Here is a 15997-nt window from a genome sequence, read left to right on the forward strand (position 1 = left end):
AGGTGTGGTGACCGATGGCCCACTGATGCACAATTTGCAATGTTGAAATGAGATGTCACCTGTAGTGAATGGGAAATGGGCTTCACATCTGGCAAGTGGCATTTATTTCCATGCGACTTCAGGCATGTACCATTTGCTGTAATTCAGGACTCTTTTTCTGCCCAGTACCTGTGTTGTGAGATTAAACACAAAGATTTAGAAATTTTATTCCATGAAAATGTTCTTCTGCAACACACTGAAAGTTCACTGTCTTCCATGTATTTATATCTGCTGGCTGCAGAAGGGATGTGAATTGGAATGCAATATTGTTCCAATTGCAGGAACAGTGGTGGAGTGGGCTTGAATGAAAGTCTTCTCCAGAATCAGGAACCGGTTCCTATTTGCTGGGATGGTTGACAAGGTTGATTCCAGTGTCCTTCACATCACAGCGAGCATTTATTTTAGGTTGGGTGTGCTGGTCTGGATGGGGGATTACACGGTGTAAAACACAGAAGTCTGCAAATGCTGTGATTGTATTAAAAACACACGGAAATGCTGGAGGAGCTTAGTCATTCTCGCAGTGTTCCATAGGATGTCAAGTCCAGTTTATTGTCATTGTACAAGTATAACCCGACGAAACAGCATCCTCCGGTCCTCAAATATTTCTTTGTACAAATTAGAGTCTCGGATGGTCAGTGTGAGCCGTTCCTTGGGTCGTTCAGCATTCTCACTGCCCGTGGGAAGAAGCTGTTCCTTGGCCTGGTGATATTGGCACTGAAACTTCCCTGATGTTACAGGCCTGAGCCCTTCAAAATATAAGCAAAAAGCAGGACAACATCCAAATAAAGACGGGGTGGGGGGCGGGGGTGTGGTAGGGACAAATAGGCAGGAGTTCAGACCAACATACAAAGAGGTGTTAATTGGACATGATACAAGGAAAGGTGAGAATTTTGGCTCTGAAAGGAGAAGAGGGTAAAAGGGAAGAGAGACAGAACAAGAGGAAAGGAGATGGGTGCCCCATAAATCAGGGGAAAGTAATGCCCGGTCCAATCTCCCACCTGCCCCACGGTTAGAATTCCCCAGAAGAATGTCATAATTTCAAGCAGTTCCCCCACCACCACTACTACCTCCAAATTGTGAGATTGTCAACTTCTGATGGTTAGTTGTACAGTTCAATACCCAGAAGGCTGTACCCTCATGATGTTGTAAACATGAGGGACTTCGTATTGTATGATTGGACAACACTATGCTGGGTCCTCTGTGCAGTTTTAGTTAAAGCAGTTAATGATTTTTGGGCTCTTCTTCCAATCAGCTTCTTTCGCTACTTGCTTTAAATTTGGACATACAGCACGGTAATGGGCCCTTTTGGACCACGAGCCATGCTACCCCAAAACCCTAATTAACCTACAATCCCCGTACGTTTTGAAGGGCGGGAGGGAACCGGAGCACCCGGGGGAAGACGCGCGGACACGGGGAGAACATCCAGCAGTGCCGGATTCGAACCCGGGTCGCTGGCGCAGTAACAGCGTTGCACAAACCCCACTGCCCAAGTCAGAGGAAATAGGGAAGTATCTGGTGGCGACTCTGGACTTCTGTGACTCATGATGTACACATGACTCAGACCAAACAGTGCAAACCGACTGATGGTATGAAGTCATATTATGAAGTGGCCGATGCAATAGCACAGATAGAGTACAAACTCAAAAGTTACTGCACCCATTTCAAAACAATATAACAGTGTGAGAAATATTGATAAAAGTATCTTTCTCATTTAGATGTGCACAAAAAAAAAAGACTTAAAGATTCTCTTTTCAACCTTATGATTGGGTTATCGAGGTCAGTGCTCAAGGCCTACCCACTCTGAGCTTTGTAATTTAACTGAATGACTGTGTGCACTTAGTTTAAGAGGAAAATGTTGATGTGGCAAAATGGGTAACCAATTAACTCTTGAAACAACAAGCTGATTTGTGCTGATGGTTCAAACAAGCGGCTCCAAAGGCAGGGACACGCTGATTATAAGCAATATTCCACCAACCTTCTTACTTGGTAGTCAGCGATGTATATGAAGAAATGTGTGTAAATGGATTGGTATGTATTTGTTACCTTGCATTGCAGCGACCACTTTATACATGGGCCCTCTGCCTAAGCAGCAGGGGACCTAAAATAAGGGAAGTAGCAGGTAAGTCCAGAAATAAGGCCTGTCCACAAGCGTCAGGAGTTGACCAGTGAGGGGCTCAGTGGCCAGAGGACTCGAGTTGCTGGAGACTAACTCGTGGGAATCAGATATAGAAACCTGTATTTGAGAGGGTGCTGAGGGAAAGTAGGGGCCTCCGAAGGGCCCTCTGGCTCCAAAGCCTTCCTGTTTGTGTCGCAGATTCGGAACTGGAGCCGTGGACTGCTAAAGGTTTGAACTGGAGTCTGTGTGGCTGCAGGAGACCTGGAGGCGAACCACCGACTCTTAGTGACTGAAATGTCACTTTTGTTAGGGGCACCAAGCAATGCTCGTGGCAATGCTAATGACAATAAAACCTTTGAACACTCAAAATGTACCGGGGTGTAGGTTAATTGGGTGTTATTTTAGCATTGACACGTGGGCTGAAATGACCTGTTACTGTGCTATAAAGGTAAAGGATCTACTTAATACTACATGTAGAATGTAACGTGCATGAAATTCTTTAACTTTTGTCAACCATGAGGCAGGTAGACAGTTGCCACTTGTCTAGCCCCCGGTGTTCCTAAGCGGTCTCCCCTCCAAGTACTGACCATGCCTGAGCCTACTTAGCTTCCAAGATCAGACAATCTCAGGCTATTAGGCTTCTACGCATCTGTATGTCTAAATTAAAAATTTAAGTTACAAAATTTGATGGTCAGGTGTCATTGATCGGGATTGTTGAGTTTGTGAAAGGTTCGCGAATTCGGGCAGAAGATTCATGGCTGCGTTGGATCATGGGATTGGTCAATTGGGTTTTGGTAGGTTGACAGGTGGCAGGATGAGGATTGTGGGCCCGTTGGGAGTTCCCAAAAGATCGAGTGTAGGTACGTGACTATTTGGAATCTCCCCGATGTTGCTGGGCAGCCTTTCAAAAAAAAATTCAGTTTCGAAAAGCAAGAAACAATCTGCTGCAGGATCTCAGCAGGCTGAACAAGACCATTAACCCACTGACGATCGACTCAGAGTTCCTCTAGTAGATTCCCCCCTGCCCCTGTTTGTTGGTGTGCCCTCCCTCCCTTATCCACTTATTACCTCCTACCTATGGGACTGTGCTCCCTGCCCCTAGCTACCCGCCACCAAAACCACCATTGTGTTTTTGGCACCAGCCTATATTTCTCTCATGCAGGTCGAGTACCCCTTATCCAAAGTGCATGGGACCAGAAGTGTTTTGGATTTTGGAACATTTTTACAAATGCACTCATCCATTCAGACTTAAAGATACATGCAATGACATTACAATACAAATATTTACAGATGCATAAATTAACTGAAGGAGACATATATTGAAAAATCTACACTTACTGATGCACTACTTACATCCACTACATCCTGTTCTCTGATCGGGGTTACATATTAGCTTATGGGACCACGGATGGAAAATGTTTGGGATTTTGTATCATTTCAGATATTCGGATAAGGGGTATTCAACTTACATCCTGATGAAGGGCTCAAGGCCGAAACATTGGTTATGTATCTTTATTATATAAAGGACACTGTTTGACCTTCTGAGTTTCTCCAGCATTGTGCTTTTACTGCAACCACGATGTCTGTGGACTTTCGTGTTTTACATCTCCAGTTGATTTTTTTTTGCTCCAGATTCCAGCGCCTCTCTGCGTGTCCAATCTTCAAGTTTGAAAAGACAGGGATGCCCTGTGAGCAAACTACAAATTCTTACGGAACTTTTCTATGACATTTTATGAATTTTAGGACAGATTTTGTCGTGGTGCATGGACCCCACCCCCAGTCCAGTATCAAAGAGAAATCAACCTTGACTCGTGAACTGCTTCCAATGCTAACTGTAGTGGGAGGCACCAGGAGGAAGTTAAATACATGTGGAATGTGGTCACTATGGTTGCACTTCTGGTAAGTAGTAACTTTGATTCACGTTGCAAGTAAGACAAATAAAATTCTTCCCAGTCGTTCATTTGAGGTCCGAATTTTAAATTTAAATCTTAAATTTAAATTAAAAAAGAGCATGATGACAGGCCCTTTTGGCCCACTCGCCCATGGGGAACTACACCCAATTGACCCCTGTATATTTTGAAGGGTGGGAGGAAACCGGAGCAAACCCACGCAGACACGAGGAGAATGTACAAACTTCTTGCAGAGAGCGGCGGGTTCAAAGCCAGGTCGCTGGCACTGTAACAGAGTCATGCTAACTGTGTATACATTCCAAAAGCCTCCTATGCAATGAGGATAGGTGATCACGCTGTACTGATGGTGCTGTTAACTTCCCATTTACCTTCAGCCCACAATGATGGTGCATGTCATGCTCAGTATCCACTGCTGCTCATTGATTCCAATTCAGGTGCCTTGCCATTCGGTGTGGGCGATCTTGTCTCTCCATCTGTCACGATCTCTGACCCTCTGTGGTGCTACACCACTGGCCTACTGCAGGGGGCGACCTCTGTACCTGCAGGAGTGTAAGGGGACAGGACAACACCTGGCTGGCTGTCAATCAGTTGGCCTGAATGGATCAAGCCCCAGCCGGTCGGGTGTCAATCACCATTCGGGATATAAGCCTGCGCCGGCCTCCTGAGGCATCACTCAGAGTTGCTGCAGCCACAGCCAGCCTGGCTCTGTGTAAGTCTTTGTGGATTAAAGCCTGTTGTACAGACTTTACCTTGTGTGTGTCTGATTCTGTCTAACAGTGCACCACACCCTCTGAATTGTAGATGTTGCCTCCCCTAATCTCCTTCGGTGAAGGCTCCATCTCTGAGCTGAGACTGTAGTCGAAGTTGAGTTCATGATTATCCATGGGAAATGTACTGAAGTGGTTTTCTTCGGTTGCAGTGTTCATACTGGACGGGTAACCCTGGCCATTGAACTGCAGATTCATTTATGGTTTTACAACCATAAATTCCAATTTGTAGAATCTTGACAATATTGAAGGTAAAATTGTGAAACTGGCTCATTTATCCCTTTGACGTAACCAAGATCCCACAAATCAGTCAGACGTAGCAGTGATTTTTACATTGAACCCAGTCACCTGTAGCATTTATGTTTGATGTTTCCCTCTGTACAATATCTTAATGTGTCAATACAGAGTTCAAGAGTTTGAGTGTAGGTAACAGCTTCTTCCCACGGGCAGTGACAATCCTGAATGACTGAAGGAGCTGCTCACACTAGCCATCCGTGACTCTCAAACTTATGAAACATTATTTATTTATATACATGAATATTTGTCCTGCATATGTATTGTTTGTTTGCATGTGAGTTATGTCTGGTTGCGTGTCTGCTTGTTTTGCACCGAGGACTGGAGAATACAGTTTTGTCAGGTTGTACTTGTATAATCGGATGACAAGAAACTTGACTTCTAGATTGATGCAAGTCTGCTTTATCCAAGCAGGATTCAAACAAGGATTAAGAATAAATCTCCACTTGCGCTTATTTTAAATATTTGTCGTAGTCATAGAGCTGTTCAGCACAGAAATGGGCTCTTCTGGTCATCACATCCATTCAGACCTTTTTTGCCCATCTGCATTAATCTTGCAATAGGTCTGTATCTAGGGCCTGTCTAAATACCTTTAAGGCACTGTATATGCATCTGACCCTACCATGTGCTGTGACAGATCATTTTGGATATCTATGTAAACCAAAATGACCCCCTCTAATCCTCTTTAAAGTACCTTCCTCACATTTAATCTGTGCCCGTATTTTTGATACCCTACAAGGGGAGAACAATTTGGACTGTCTACCCTATCGTGCCTGTGCACCCATGTTTCCAATTTGTAAGTGACAACTGAGGGCAAATGATTCCTTGTTCTCAGCTGAAGTCCCCCTCATGGTCCCCAAGGAGTATGATGACGAAAATGCAGGGATTCATCCACCAATGTGAAACTGGAGCCTTTTCCATATTAATTCTCTGCTCTCTTGCACTGAGATGCCGAGCTGAGCTCTCTGCTGAACACTGAGGGTTGTTTGTGTTGTTAAAATCTTCATAACTGGCTGATTTGAGGTAGCAGATCATAGCTCAGATTCGATATATCAATGTGGACCAGAATTTTGGATGCAATTTCTTCTTGAGGCTAATCTGATCAGGCAGACTATCAAAAGTGGAATAATATCCACATAAACAACCTACTGACAAATATACAGTAAAACCCTTGGTATTGGCACCTACAGGGATTGGTATATGCTGGATAAGTGAGTTTTCCGGTTGCTTGAGACTCACTCTTAAAATGCCTAATACACTTGCATTAAAAATAAACAGTTTAAAAGACAAAAATACTATACTTACACTGAACAAACTTCACTTGCATGAATAAAGCCTTTTACTTTATTTTCAATCACATTCTTTAAACATTGCTGCATCTGTAGGTTCCTCCCCCTCCACAGAGTTGCCTGAAAGATAATGAACTTGCCTCCCCCAAGTTTACAGATTAAAGTCTTACTAAAATACTTAATAATGAACTAATAAAGATGAAGACTCTTATTAAGCAGGGACAAGGACACATTTAAGAGAGTCACCTCAACGGTGAGCGGCATCAACTAGCTCTTCATCCTGGGTGACGCCATTTTATTCAAACACAGCTTTACTTGAACAGCTGCTACGAGCAAAGCTTAACTAAAGGGGTCCGCTGGCTGAATATCTGCTCCCATCTCCACCAAAGGATTATGGATTTCTTCAGCAAGCATTTACTTTTACAATTTTAAACTTTTATTTCAATTTTTATTAATTTTAATTTTTTTTTAGCGGGTTGCTTGAATTCCAGATAATGGGTCTTACTGTTTTAAAATGATGTCTCATGATTTATCAATGCTCATGGTAAATTATCCACAATAGTACATTTTATTTTTCTGAAGTGTTATGAGATGTCGAGCCTTGTATTTATTTATATAGACCCTGTGTGCAAATGGCTGCAGACTTTTAGTCATATTCAGTCTGGGAATCAGATGGACCTCTCTGTCTCAATAGAAAGTGGCTTGAAATTTAATTGTGAACCTAGTGCAAGAACTGCCCCATTTATGCTAAAACCGGAGTCTGCATTTCCCCTGGATTCTGTGTAATGTTGGCTCGATGTTAGCATGGAGCCCTGGTCAACTGAGGTCAAAGTACACTGCTGCGGGCAACGCTGTGGCACTGTGGGGAGAGTTCCTGCAACCCAATACAATCCTGGGCTCAGGTTCTGCCTGTACAGAGCTTGCATGCTCCAATTATGAACGCATTGGTTTCTTTCAAGTAGTCTGATTTCATCAACTAGCCAACCCCAGAGTAGGTGGCTGGTAGGAGAATCAGGGGATGTTAATGGGCAGGTGAGAGTGAAAAGCTTACAGCTGGATAACTGTGGGAAGATTCCTGGGATCTCTCTGAGAACTGATTCCTAAGTGGGAAGGAAATATGAAATTTGGAAGTCAAGTGGAAAACACTCCAGCAGTTGGATTCACATGGTGGATTAAAGAAGGTAGTTGTGGGAGCATCAAATTTTTGGATATATTTGCAAGAATTCCTTATGGGAATGAATTGGCCTCAGTTATCATCAGGTGCTTCATCCGTGACCCTTTTTAACCATAAAGAGAAGGATCTTCACTGATGACTGTGTAATGTTCTACTCCATTTAACCTCCTCAGAAAACAATAAAGTCCATGCCTGCATGCAGCAAACCAAGACGCATTCAGACGATAAGTGGATGGTTATACTCATAACACAGAAGGCCAGGAAATGGCCGGCTCAAACAAGGTTAAAGATTCCTTTTATTGTCATGTAATATACGTGAAATTTCCCTTTGTCTCCCTTAACTCAAACAAAGAGTTGCCATGGGCATTGCTTGGCAACCCGAACAGTAATAGAAGGAGAAGCATAAAAGAGTCCATTCAGAGACACTGGATTCACCTCCAGAGTGCAGACTCCTGTTCAATCTATTGGCATCCTAAGCTTCAGATCCAAACCTCTGACATGATCAGGAGGCCCTTTGGGAGACCTTCTTGCCCTCAGCACCCTCTCGAATCCCGGTTCTGATACCTGGTTCCCATGAGCCAGTCTCCAGCCTGGTGTGAGTGCTTTGACTGCAAGTCACCTGTAGGGGTTAAAATGTGTTTTATGTTTGTCTGTGCTTTTTGTTTAACATATCTTTATGCTCTCCTAGCAACATCTTTGCTTCAGCATCATATCTAGTTTTTTTCTGTTTGCTTGGGAGATGTTTAGTCTTTTGTTCGGCAGAATAGATGGTAAGAGAATCTTCTGATATTTTCTATTGACTGTTTCACAACTTATAATAACATTAACAATGTTTAATATAATTTAATAAACTTTGAAAAACTCAACTCTAGAACGAAATTGTTTGAATGAGCCATAAGCAACAACATTTTCTTAACAGGGCAAGAGACTATAATGAAAAGTCGTTGCAACATTGCCAACAGCTCACAGACTGTATGGCTCCTTCAATCACTAAGCCCCTCTTTTGACGCTATCTTGGACACCTTCTTGTAGGGTCGTCTCCTGTGTTTCCTCTTCTCAGCGGGAGGTGTTTTCTCTCCATTTCTGGTTTCAACAAGAGCAAATCATCCTCCCTTACCAGTCAATGACATCACCATTCCTGACACTCCCACCATCAATGTTCTAGTTGTCACCATTGACCAAACATTTAACTGATCCAGCCAAATAAATACGATGCCTCTTGACTCATTGCCTGACACCCTGTACAAGGCACCCATCAAGTATGGGTTGTTGCTCCAAATCTCTCAGAAACCTCATGCAGGACGAAGTAGCCACTTATTTGATACTCCTTCACTAAAGTACAACTGTTACAAGGTGTACAATCTGCAAAGTACATTCCCAATCCCTTGATTTCTACTACCAAGAAGAATGGGCCACGAGCAGTGAAAATGCTGAATGACCAAAGGAACTGCTCATACTAACCATTTAAATTATGGAAGCAATATTTAGTTATTTATTTGTATATATGAATACTTGTCCTACTTATCTATGTTGTTTGTCTGTATGTGTGTTATGCCTGGTTGTGTGTCTATGTGTTTTGCACCGAGGACCGGAGAATGCTGTTTTATTGGGTGGGACTTGTACAATCAGATGACAATAAATTTGACTTGACTTGAACAAGGGCAGTGGGTACACATGAACATTCAAGTTCATGTTGTACTCCATTCTAATTTGGAAATATATTGGCTGTCCTTCATGGTTACTGAGTTTAAATCCTAGAACTCCCTCCCAGCAGCCCTGTGGGAGTAACTTTACGAGGACTGCAGGTGATCCAGAAGATGACTCACCCTCACTTTCTCAAGGGTAGTAAAAAATGAGCATTAAATACTGATGGGGGGAATAAAGAGAAGCCTTTCTGAAAGGTTTTTAAGAAAACATTTGGTCCAGTCAGGAATCATTTAAGTCTTCTTAGTTTTCTGTTGAAACAATTACAAACATATGCTTATGTTTATGTTTATGCACCCGCTCTGTTCTTGCTGCTGCCAGCAGGAAAGAGGTATAGGTTCCACAAGACTCGCAGCGCCAAGTTGAGGGACCATCAGACTCCTCAACGACAAACTCAATCAGGGACTCATTTAAGGACTCGTGCACTTTATTGATCTTTTTATTCTCTCTGTATTGCAGTTTGTTTACATTCGTTATCTGTTTACTGTTCTTTACATGTATATGCTGTGTACAGGTTTTCTTTATTGCACTACCAATTAGTGGTAATTCTGCCTCATCGTCAGGAAAAAGAACCTCAGGGATGTCATGTATGTACTCTGACAATAAATCTGAATCTGAAAAATTTCTGGTAGAAATTGACGATGCATTGTATATATTTATAAAGCTGAACCTGATTATGTTTGTGGCACAGATAAAAGGGCTCTTATAGTAAATGATTAGTAAAGCATTTCCTAATCAATTGGTGAAATCTCTCTCTCTCTCTCCCTCACACACACACACACACACACACACACACACACACACACACACACACACACACACATACAGGCACACACACACAGTCACACACACACACACACACACACACACACACACACACACAGAGGAATGATACTGAGAACACAGTCTTAGGTGGAAATAAAGACTCACAACGATGGATTGCATTGCATTTCACAAAGAGTCAGCATTATTCATAGCCTTTCAGGACAACACATGAATGGATGAGAAATGTTAGTACGATGCTAAACTCATTACAATGCTGGGAAATACTGAAGAGTGCAAGCAGTGTTTGTGGAGATTGTGACAGGATTAACCTTTCAAGTTGATGACCGTTCACTGCAACTGGAAGAATTTGGTGAGACAAGCTGGAAACTTGCCCTCTGTTGATGTACAATGATGGTGTATGTTTGTTGCATTCTGAAATTTTGTTCCATTGTATTGACGATGTTCCACTGTCCACATCTCCAAGTCAGAATGGAACTGTGGCACAAAGAGCAGAACACAGAGTGCCAATGACTTTTGTTCAATCCTGACCTCTGATGCAGTCTGTGTGGAGTTTGCATGATCTCACCATGACAATGTTTGCATCTCCTGGGTGCTGTGATTTCCTTCCGCATCCTCAGGATGAACTTGTTGGTGGGTCATTTGGGAACTAACTTGCCTCTAGTGTCCATGATTGGTATGAGAATTAGTCACAGTTGATGGACTTGTGAGCGAGAACAGGGAGAAGTGGGGTGATACGACTGAGCTTCGAGCAGGCATGAATTCAAATAACTTAGAACAAGGTAGCACAGGAGCAGGCCCTTGGCTTTGTCATGCCTGCACCTTCCATGGTGACAATCTGTGGAAGAACAGAGGGACCTTGGGGTCCAAATCCATACGTAACTCCAGGTTTCCACATAGGTTACAGGATGGTTAAGAAGGCCTATGGTCTGCTGGGCTTCATTAGTCGGGGGACTGAGTTCAGGAGTCATGAGGTGATGTTGAAGCTCAATAACTCTCTGGTGAGACCACACGTAGAATATTGAGTTCAGTTCTGGTCACCTCATTACAGGAAAGATAATGGAGAGGGTGCTTAGGAGATGTATCAGGATGTTGCCTGGATTGGAAAATATGTCTTATAAGGCAAGGTTAGCAGAGCTAGAGCTTTTCTTGGAGCGATGAATGATGAGACGTGACTTAATAGAAGTCTATATGATAATGAGAAGCATAGATAAGGTAGACAGTTAGCACTTTTTTTTCCCTCAGGGTGGGTGTAGTAAACACCAGAGTGCACCTGTACAAATTGAAAGGGGGGAAGGTTGAGGGGAGACATCGGGGCAAGTTTTTTTTTACACAGAGAGTTCTGGGTTTCTGGAATGCATAGCCAGGGTTTGTGGTGGAGGCTGGAACAACAAGAGACTGTTAAACAGGCACATGGATGAAAGAAAATTAGAGGATTATGAGGTTGGGAGGGTTTTGTTTTTTCATTAGGTATATATGCGATGGCATGACATCGGGCAGATGGACCGGTTCTGTGCTGTTATGTTCCATGTTCTAATTGAACTAATCTCTGCCGCCTGTACAGAATTTGAGCTATCCAGCATGGAAACAGGCCCTTCAGCTCAACGTATCCTTGCTGACTAAGTTGTCTTCCAGAGCTAGTCCCATTTGCCTGAATTTGTTTCACATCTCTCTAACTTTTCTTATCTAAATGTTTTTTAAATATTGCAATTGCCCACATTCAAGTTCCTCTGACAACTTGCTCTGCACTTTCTTTGATGGCGAGTCCCTGTTAAAACTTTCCCTTCTCACCTTAAATCTATAACTATTTGTTTTAGACTCCGGCGCCTCTTGGTTTAGGTTCTCCTTCATTTAGGTATGAAGATATGGAGAAATTCCTAGACTTCAAAGGTATGGGGATAGAGCATGATGTGGTTGTCAGAGGATCAGCCATGATCATACTGAACAGCGAAGCAAGCGACAAAGGCTGAATGGCTTATTCCTGCTCCAATTTTTTTTTGGTTTTGTTTTTACACTTACAGATACTCCCCAACTTGCAACCTGTGTGACCTGCATCCATCCGCTTGTATGACAGAATTTTTTTTAAAGTATAGATAGAGGCTGGGAAAGTGGAAGGAATTTTGAAGAGTGCTCCATGAGGCAGTCATTTTAACTATCATAAATAGGGTGGTTAAGAAGGCATATGGTACGTTGGCCTTCATAAATCATAGTATAGAGTATAGGAGCTGGGAGGTGATATTGCGACTGTTTAAAGCATTGGTGAGGCCAGATTTGGAGTACTGTGCTCAGTTCTGGTCTCCAAATTATAGAAAGGATATAGATAAGGTGGAGAGGGTGCAAAGAAGGTTTTCAAGAATGTTGCCTGGCTTACAGCATCTGGATTACAGTGCGAGATTAAGGAGACTGGGACTTTATTCATTGGAACGTAGACGACTGAGAGGGGACGATAGAGGTATTTAAAATTATGAAAGGAATAGATAGACTAGACATAAACAGATTTTTTTCCCCTGAGGGCAGGGGAGGTTGGAACAAGAGGCCATGAGTTAAGGGTAAGGGGGGAAACACTTTAGGAGAAATATTAGAGGTGGCTTTTTCACTCAGCGAGTGGTGGCAGAATGGAATGATCTTCCGAATGAATTAGTTGCGGCAGGGTCCCTTCTGTCATTTTTGAAAAGGTTGGATGTGGACATGGAGGTGAGGGGGTTGGAGGGTTATTGGCGGAGAGCGGGAGACATGGCCTGTTTCCGCTCCGTAAATGGTTATATGAAATCTACCGGTATATCCATCTATTCTCTGCCTCTGTGTATATGTCTGTCTCTAAATGTCACTGTTACCATTCACACATTATAGTACAGAGTGACAGCGATGGCTTCCTTCTCGTCATGAGAAGATATAACAAACAGTGATACTTACAAATGTTTCCATCTTATAATTTGTAAGGAAGAAAATTAAGAAAACAGAATTGAAAGGAATGGCAAAAGAAAATCAAGTTTATTGTCAACTGATTATTGTCGGAACAGCGTTCTCTGGTACTCGGTGCAAAACGCGCAGACACACAACCCGACATAACATTCCAACAAACAATACACATGCAGGACAAGTATTCAACTATACAAATACATACATGCTTCATGAATAGAAGAGTCTTGAATGGTCAGTGTGAGCAGGTTCCTTTGGTCGTTCAGCATTTTCACTGTCTGCGGGAAGAGGCTGCTCCTCAGCCTGGTGGTGCTGGCTCTGATACCCCTGATATCTTTCCCAACAGGAGCAGCTGAAAGATGCCGTGTGCGGGGTGGAAAGTGCTTTTAATGATTCCGTGTGCCCCCCTCAGACACGTTGATGGGTGGGATGGGGGGGGGGGTGGGTGGAAGAGTCCAGTGATCCTCTCTTCCATCCTTTACATTCTCTAGATTGACCTCCAATCCATTTCTCTGCAGCAACCATATCACATTGTGTTGCAGCTGGCCAGGAGGATCTCAGTAGAGTACCAGTAGAAGATTGATGGCTGGTAGCCTTGCCTGCTTGTCTTCTCAGGAAGTGTAGTCAATGTTCTGCCTTCCTGACAAGTGCTGGTGTGTCCACGATAGGACTTGTTAAGTGAACTCCAAGGAATTTGATGCTCTCCCCTACAGAGTTATTGATGTGCACTGGAGAGTGGTCATTCCTGGTCCTCCTGAAGTCCATGTCATCTCCGTCGCCTTGTCCACGTTGAGACTCAGGTTGTGACTCTCACACCATGTAACGAGATTTTTCCACCTCTTCTCTGCAGTTCAACTCCTCGTTGTTGCTGATGAGGCCGACGACTGTTGTGTCATCTGCAAACTTGATGACACTGTTGGACATGTATCTGATGATGCAGTCAAGGGTCAGTAGCGTGAACAGGAGTGGGCTGAACACACAGCCTGAGACGGGCCAGTACCTGGTGTGACTATGCTCCACATTCTGCTACCAACCTGGACAGATTGTGGCCTTTCCATTACGAAGTCCAGGATCCAGAAACTGAGCCCCAGCAAGGACACCTTCTCCTCCAGCCTCTGGGGAATTATTTTATTAAATGTCGAGCTGAAGTCAATGAACAGCAGACTTACATATGAGGTGTTGTTCTCCAGGTGGCTCAGGAAGGGTCATGGTTATGGCATCTTCTGTAGAACAGTTTCTTCTATAGGTGAATTAAAATGCATCCAGCATCTCTAGGAGGTGTCTTTGATGCGTTCAAAAATGCTGACAAAGGGGTAGATTGGTAATTATGCAGAGGCCAAATAGATTGTGACTTAAAGATCTGTTAAGAAATATTTTTGGGTCACCTTGAACTCGGAAAATGCGAAAGACCACTTGTTGAACTGAATCCACTTTGATACAATTTCCATGCCTTCCTGCATGGGAGGATGTCACTCCCTGAATGATGTGCCTTTGTTGAGTGGTCGGAAAACCTGCAGTAAATTGACCAAGAAGTGATCATGTTTTATGCCATACTGGAGTAGGTCTTACCTCCTGACTTTGTCCCCCTACATCGACCCTGCCCCCTTCTGAATGAATAAACATATCAGTGTTCAAATAGAACCATAGAACTTTACAGCATGGAAAGCAGGCCCTTCAGCCCTTCAAATCTGCACTGAACTATTATTCTGCCTGGTCCCACTGACCTGAACCCTGTTCAGAGCCTTCCATACCCCTTCCATCCATGTACATATCCAGGTCTTTCTTCAAAGTTAAAATTGAGCCCTATTCATCACTTCAGCTGGCAGCTGGTTCCACACTCTGACTACTCCCTGTCTGAAGAAATTCCCCCTAAACCTTTCCGCTTTCACCCTTAACCCATGTCCTCTGGTTTGTATCTCACCTAAATTGTACTCTCCAGTCTTTGATTGTTAGTCCCCAAAAACCTCCACCAACCTCAACTCCAGCCACCTTCACGATCACAGCTCTTGCTGTTGGGCCTTATTCCTTCTCGAAGATTCCACCCTGCAAAAACAAAAGCCCCAATCCTTCCCGAGTTGCTCCCTCTGGCAACCAACAACTCTGCAACGTTATTGAAGTTTCCAGCTGTTGTCTGCAGTTGCCAGAACCTCCTGACCTAGCTGGCACCCCAATCCCCAACTTTGTCCTTATGACAGTCGCACACCACCAAGAGTGTTTGGAGAAGGTCCTTGTCACGGTTCATCCCCAGCAGTAGCGTGACAGAGGGCTCTCTGATCTGTGGGCTGTTCCCGGGGACAGACATCCATAACTGCAGGAGTACCATCAATTCGGTGAAGAATGCTTGTTCGTCTGTCCAAAGTTTGTTAGTCTTTCAGCGCACAGAGATGTCGGTGTGAGAATTCTGCCCACTGGCACATTCCAGGATGCTGGAGTACTGAGGCTTGGTGCAGTCAACGCGAGGGCACTGTGGGGAAGAAACACAGTCTGTGGGTCGACCCATTACCAAGCACTGAGGCGCTGAGACTGAGGACAAATCCCTCAACAACAGAGAGGGAAGAAATAAGTGGTGGTAATGGTGTAAATAGAATCGAATGTAACATTGCACGGTGATGGGAATGTATGGATATGAAAGATTAAGGGTGGGCTGTGAATAAAGCCTATTTTTGATTTAAAACAATGTGTGAAGTTAAGTTGTATCCAAAACTGTGGGTCTTGTGCACAAAAGAAACTTAAAGAAGCCATTGCCATACCAACATAGTGCATTCATGTGGCGGCACAAGAATATCAAGGCCATGGACTTTATGGAAGGTGCTGCTAGTCACAGTATTTACCACTAGAGGGCGGATGAGACTAGAACACTGCTCACCATTGATCATGTGACAACATCCTCACTGTTTAATGTTGGCCAACAGCAAACTGTCATGTCTGAACAACTGATGCAAGGCCAAGGACAAAAATTTATAATGAAACAATTCAACATCAATGTCTTGTACAACATGATT

General features: G+C 43.5%; 1 long non-coding RNA gene across 2 annotated transcripts; it reads left to right on the forward strand.

The window, feature by feature from the left end:
* Window positions 1-1905: 1905 nt before the first annotated feature.
* Window positions 1906-10016, forward strand: LOC138746436 (uncharacterized). Of its 2 annotated transcripts, none has more exons than XR_011346955.1 (3): window positions 1906-2067; window positions 3788-4054; window positions 7763-10016. It is a non-coding gene; the product is annotated as an uncharacterized lncRNA (long non-coding RNA). The 2 variants fall into 2 exon arrangements; XR_011346954.1 differs by having other exon boundaries at window positions 1907-2067; window positions 3899-4054.
* Window positions 10017-15997: the final 5981 nt, after the last annotated feature.

This window comes from Narcine bancroftii, chromosome 12 (genome assembly GCF_036971445.1).
Source record: "Narcine bancroftii isolate sNarBan1 chromosome 12, sNarBan1.hap1, whole genome shotgun sequence".
Lineage (NCBI taxonomy): Eukaryota > Metazoa > Chordata > Chondrichthyes > Torpediniformes > Narcinidae > Narcine > Narcine bancroftii.